The sequence below is a fragment of the Herpailurus yagouaroundi genome, unplaced genomic scaffold, assembly GCF_014898765.1.
Source record: "Herpailurus yagouaroundi ecotype Mexico unplaced genomic scaffold, PumYag 28, whole genome shotgun sequence".
NCBI classification, from domain to species: domain Eukaryota; kingdom Metazoa; phylum Chordata; class Mammalia; order Carnivora; family Felidae; genus Herpailurus; species Herpailurus yagouaroundi.
The window spans coordinates 23,109,479-23,116,365 of record NW_024412376.1 but is presented as its reverse complement, the minus strand read 5'-3'; positions in this window follow the sequence as shown (position 1 = coordinate 23,116,365).

The window sequence follows — 6,887 nt, the reverse complement described above, 5'->3', positions numbered from 1 at the left end:
AATGTAGGATAAAGGTTTGCATATACATACAAGCAGGTGGAGGGGTGGTAAAGGTCAACTCTTGGAGTCTGGTTCGTGACAATATTTGGAGTTACGGAATTTGGGAGGTAATTATAAGGGTCATGGGTGTAAAGTTGAAATTAGTGCCCTTATTAAAGAGACTCCCAGAGGGCTCCCTCACTACTTCCTACCATGTGAAAACTCAGGGAGAAGATGACCAATCTTTATATATATATACACATACACATATATAATTTATATAATAATATATAAATGTAATATATAAAATATAATAAATTATATAATAATGTAGTTTATATAATTTATATAATAAATATATAATTATATATATAATTTATTGTCAAATTGGTTTCCATACAACACCCAGTGCTCATCCCAACAGGTGCATTCCTCAATGCCCATCACCCACTTTCCCCTCTCCCCCACTCCCCATCAACCCTCAGTTTGTTCTCAGCATTTAAGAGTCTCTGATGGTTTCCTCCTTCCCTCTCTATAACTTCCCCCTGCCCTTCCCCCATGGTCTTCTGTTAAGTTTGTCAGGATCCACATATGAGTAAATACATGTTGTATCTGTCTTTCTCTCCCTGACTTATTTCACTTAGCATAACACTCTCCAGTTCCATCCACATTGCTACAAATGGCCAGATTTCATTCTTTCTCATTGCCAAGTAGTAGTCCATTGTATACATAAACCACATCTTACTTTATCCATTTGTCAGTTGATGGACATTTAGGCTCTTTCCATAATTTGGCTATTGTTGAAAGTGCCGCTATAAACATTGGGGTACAAGTGCCCCTGTGCATCACCACTCCTGTATCCCTTGGGTCAATTCCTAGCAGTGCTATTGCTGGGTCATAGGGCAGATATATTTTTAATTTTTTTGAGGAACCTCCACACTATTTTCCAGAGTGGCTGCACCAGTTTGCATTTCCACCAACAGTGCAAGAGGGTTCCTGTTTCTGCACATCCTCTCCAGCATCTATAGTCTCCTGATTTGTTCATTTAGCCACTCTGACTGGCGTGAGGTGATATCTCAGTGTGATTTTGATTTGTATTTCCCTGATGAGGAGTGACGTTGAGCATCTTTTCATGTGCCTGTTGGCCATATGGATATCTTCTTTAGAAAAGTAAGATGACCAATTTTTGAACCAGGAAGTTGGACTCTCAACAGACACTGAATCTGTCAGCATCTTGATCTTGGACTCCTTAGCCTCCAGGATTGTGAGAAATAAATTTCTGTTGTTTATAAGGCACCCAGTCTGTTATTTTTGCTATAGCAGGCAGAAGAGGCTGAGATAGAAATTGGTACCAGAAGTGGGGCATTGCAGTGATAATACATAAAACACATAAAAAAGGCTGTAGAATTAGGCAGTGGGTATAAAGGTTGGAAGAGTTTTTGAGGTGCATGGTAGAAAAAAGTCTGCATTGTTGTGAATGGACCATGAAGGTGATTCCGGTAGAGTTCAGAAGAATAGAGGAGAGCTGGAAAGAAAGCCTCCATCTGCTTAGAGAATAAAGGACCTTGGACAGAATGTTGACAGAAGTATGAACAGTAAAAGCTATTCTGATGATGTCTCATACAGAAATGAGGAACGTTGTTGGAAACTGGAAGAAATGTGATTCTTGTTATAAAGTGGTGAAGAACTTGCCGGAGTTATGCTCCTGTCTTAGTATTTTGTGGGGTAGAACTTGAAATATTTGGCTAAGGAAATGTCTAAGCAAAGTGTTGAGGAGAAACCTCGTTCCTTCTGACTGGTTGTAGTAAAATTCAAGAAGACAAAGATGATTTAAAGATGGAACTATTAATCAAAAAGGTAGCAGAATGTAAAGATTTGGAAAACTCACAGGCTAGCCATATTGAAAAGAATGAGGACCTTTTGATAGATTAGTGTGAATCCACTACCTCAACAGAAGCCAGGAGCTATTCTTCAAGACAGGGCAAGGATGACCCTGAAGACAATTTAGAGATCCATCAGGGGTTTCGCTCCCATCAAAGGTTCACAGTGTGTGTGTTGTAGGGGTGGGGTATATGTGGGAGGGGGAGTGGGCAGATGGGGATATTGGGGGATGTGGGCAAAGTGGTTGCAAAGGAGGGGTTGTTGGCATCTGTGGGACTGGTTCTGCTCAGTGCCACCTCATGTTTCAGGTACCATGTTCCTTGGCTATTTATGTTTGGGCTCTAAAGGGCCCCTGTGCAATATGGGCCATTGTGAGGAGGGTGCATACAGGAAACTTTGGTGGCACCTTTATAATATAATCTTGGTCACAAGCTATGGAGGTATGCTGCCAGCACCTAGATTTCAAAGAACAGGGCTACTTGGCACAATTGTGAGCACAAGCTCCCAACAAAGCTGTGTCAGGGCACAGAACCACTGGGAGGCCATCTGGCTGAACTGAAGGGGTGATATTGTCAATCTACTGGGCCTGGAAGGCAGAGCATTGAGCCTAGGAAGATGATACTTGGGCTTCACAATTTAATGTTGTTTGCTGCATTCAGTTTTGTACTTGTGTGGGATCTCTCACTCCTTTCTTCTTTCCTATTTCTTCCCTTTTTAATGGGAATGTCTCTCCTATGCCTTTCCCACCATTTTGTTTTAGAGACACATAACTTGTTTAATTTCACAAATAAAGAGGAATTTTGCCTAAGGATGAAAAGCATCTTGACTCTCACCTCTATCTGATTTAGATGATATTTAAATGAGACTGGACTTCTGAATTTTGAGTTGATGGTGAAATAAGTCAAGAATTTGGGGGCTACTGGGATGGAGTGAATGTAGTTTGCATGGGAGGAGCACATTAATTTTGAAGATCCAAGGAAGAAATGCTATAACTTAAGTATCTGTGTCCCTCTCCCATTCATATGTTGAAATTCTAACCCCCAGTGTAATGGCATTTGGAGGTGGATCCTTTGGGAAGTGAATGAGGTTAGTGCCTTAATAAAAGAGACTCCAGAGAGCTTCTCTGCACCTTCCATCATGTGAGGATATACCAGGAAGACAGTACTCTGTGAACTAGAAAGCAGGCCCTTACCAGACACTGAATCTTTCAGCAACTTTATCTTGGAAATTTTAGCCTTCAGAATTGTGAGAAATAAATTTCTGTTGTTTATATGCCATCCAGTCTATGCTATTTTTGATACAGCAGTCAGAACAAACTACAATATAGTTCTTGGGGGCACAGTGCTTTCTATTAAACTCTGCCCTTAGGAAAGCAGGCTAGAGGGAGATTGGAAGGGAGGAAGAAGAAAGTTACGATTTTCCTCCTGTTTTCTAGTTTTCCATCAGCATTGTGGCAGCGGCAGTGGGATCCAAAATTCTACTGGCACTTTTTGCATCAGCTGCATGAAGCTTCCTGTCAGAAATCTGATCAAGACTCCAGTAGCACCCCTCTTCTGAGTCCCTAAAGTCTTGTAATACTTTTCCCTTTTATGTCCCCAATACTAGATGTAGTAGCCTTTTCCTGTAGCTAAACTATTGATCATCACAATGTTTGCTCTTCTAGTTTGCAAGCTTTAATTTCTTGAATTAAATCATTTCTGTTTGAATACCTATTGCTTTTTCTGTTTCCCTGAATAAAGCCTACTGGGAAGCCATCGAAGGGAGTTAAGCAAGGTACTAGCATTATTAGCCCCGAGTTCAGGAATAATCATGTTAATTGCATTGTAGAGAGGAACTTGGAGGAAGGAACAGTGCATGGCTGCTAATAGCTTGAAGACTATTTTGAGAAATCAGAGGAGAGACTGGCTAGGATGATTGTGATAGAAATGGAATCAATGAAAAAGATCAAGGTGTAGGATAGAATATTTCCTTGTTTGATGATGCACCAAACATTGGGAATTAGAGGAGAGAAAGACTGAGTGATGGGATTGAGAGTGATACCACTTAGTAAGAAGAGTATCACGAGAAATTGATGAGACTTGGAACTAATATCATAAATTCATTTTTGAAATAAAAAAATTTATATTGCCTATGAAAAGTTGTAATATAAGCCTGGTGCTAATAGAAAATTTCCGGGCTAGAATATACATTCACGAATAGTGTATATATAGGTAGATGTTGACTGCTGCATCTTGAAAATGGTAAATATAATGAAGAGAAATTCTAGGACCCAAACTTGAGGAATGTCAGCATTTAATGACCTGGTAAAAAAAGGCAAGACTTCAAAAGAGGAAGAGGAAAACTACAGCTTTAAGAGGAAAATCAGTATGGTGTGGTGTTAGAAATACTAGTGAAAAGAAATGCTTGGAAGGAGTAAGCAACCAACATTATCAATTGCTGGTAAAATGGTATTTAACCAAGAAGCTTAGTTTGAGTTAATGAGAGGTAGATAGTAAAGTGGAAGTGGGGGGGAAGGAGAGTTAATAATTGGTAAGGAAAACCTGTTTCTCAAAAGATCAAAAGTTACTTAATTTTTGAATCTATTCACTATTTCCACATATCTCATATTTCAAAGCAAGGAAAATAGTTAAAATTACATGGTATCTCTCTAACCACAGCTGACATTCTTCTAATGTTTGGCTTATCTGCGCCATTCCTCTAGAGATAATTTCAATCTAGAAACTATACATGTGTCCCAGTGACTGATAACACATACATACTGTATAATTTATGATGATGGAATTGATAATTGCACTTCATAATTTTCATATTTTACAATAAGGATCAGAAATAAACACTTTCTCACTCAACTCATAAGATGCCAAGAGGATAATCAGTTTCTCTTGGCCAGTTGTATTTTGAATAAGAAATACCTGTTTGTTAAATAGAATGGGCAATTACTTATTGCTGGTTACTATCATAAAATCTTAATAGTTTCTTAACTCCAATCAATAATCTCCAATTTTTCAGCCCTACATTTGAAAAAAAAAGCAGATGGTAAGAATTCTCAGTGAGCACAGGTATTACGAAATACATCACTGCTGAGTAAATTGCCTTTACAGTTTTGTCCACAATTACCACCTTATTGAAAATCTATGATGTAGTTCTACATGGTCTTCAGCCTGATGATTACACAGGAGCAATAGTCATTGATTTTTAAAGGCTTTCAATACTTGGTACACTGGTTATTAATAGCAAAAAAAACGACCATTCAGGCAAATAAACCAGGAATTTGGCAATGGCTTTGCTAATTTCTATCTAAAACACATTAGAGGATTTAAAGACCTTTGTTTAGTTCCTAATTAGCTAATACACATAACTCTTTGATCTGGCATTAAGTGGGTCACGATTCCAAGCGCACTCTCTAATATTTTTGTCTTTGTATGTGAAAATGGTGCTATTGAGCCATCACGGAAGGATGTGATTTTTAATTGCTCTTCTTGGTGTAGGGTGGATTTGTAGCATTGTTCATCTGTGTATCTCTTTATCTCTGAAATAAAATTGGTCACAAAATACTTATCTTGGCTCTTTCACTTGCTAACTGGGCAAGTTATTTAACTTCTCTAAGCTTCATTTTCTTGTGGCCAAATAGGAATCTAACCATTACCTGCATCATTGGGGCACCGTGAAGAAATATAATCACAATGCAAAATTTGTCCTATATTTGATAGTTAGTAAGTGTTAGCCATATTTAATTGCAAATACATCTATATGATGTGTATATTGGCCAGAGCCTTAAGTGTAACTCTTGCCTTTGTCTAATATAGAACAGAAACTATAACATGCTTCTTTCAAATGATATACATTCATCCATCCACTAAAGAAATGTTTATGTGGTACTTACCTTGTGAAGATGATTTTCTGTATATTGGACATTAAACAATAAAGATACAATAAGACATTGAACAATAAAAAATAGTCCTGCTATAAAGGCTTATGTACTAGTGGGAAGAAATAAATCTAGATGGATAAATGATAGATAGATGATAGATAGATAGATAGATAGCCAAGATGGCCATAACTAATAGGTTTAAAATGGCCAACCAGCCATAACTAATAGCAGAAAAGAAGTATAAAGCAAGATAAGGGAAAAGAGAATAGTAGCAGAAGATGGGGTTATCCACAAAGGCATTTCTGAGATGGTGATATTTAAGGTGAGATCTTAATAAGAAAAGGGAACATACAGGAATATATAGTGAAAAAGCTTTCCAGGTAGAATGAACAGCATGTACCAAAGTTCTCTTTTTCCCATGCACTGTAATTTTCCATAAACTATGCATTTTTTGTTTACTCATCATAATTGCCTCTGTTGCTTTTTACTCATCCACAAAAGAGTTGAAGTCCTCTACTGCTGTGTGTTCACAAAGGTGTAGGCATAGAGCCTTGAGCTCTATCTACTCTTGGTCTATTTGTATATGAGACAGAGATCCTCCAATCTGCAGGAAAAAATAAGAACAGACAATGTTCATAATACTCACTACTTGCCAAGCCCTAAGTTGGACACTTTTACACTCATTATTCCATTTGAAATTTTAATTCAAGCAATATTCAAGAGGATAAATTTTAATTTAAGCAATCTGCAGGTATAATTTTAAATTCTCAACAAAACACACACACACATAGACACTATATACATATGTGCATTTTTTCCAACATCATAGCAATTGTAGGGAATATACAATACAAAACCAAAGACAATCCTAATAATTATTTTCTTGTAGTAAAAATCTCCATGAAGAGTGTAGAAGACTTTTATTTATTTATTAGAATATACTCATTTCTTGATTATTCATATCAGAATATTTGAATAAACTAAATTAGAAGAAAATTTAAGTCACTTATATTGATTTTGTGTTTCATTTAACTATTTTCTTTTTTTTTTTTTTATATATGAAATTTATTGTCAAATTGGTTTCCATTCAACACCCAGTGCTCATCCCAAAAGGTGCCCTCCTCAATACCCATCACCCACCCTCTCCTCCCTCCCA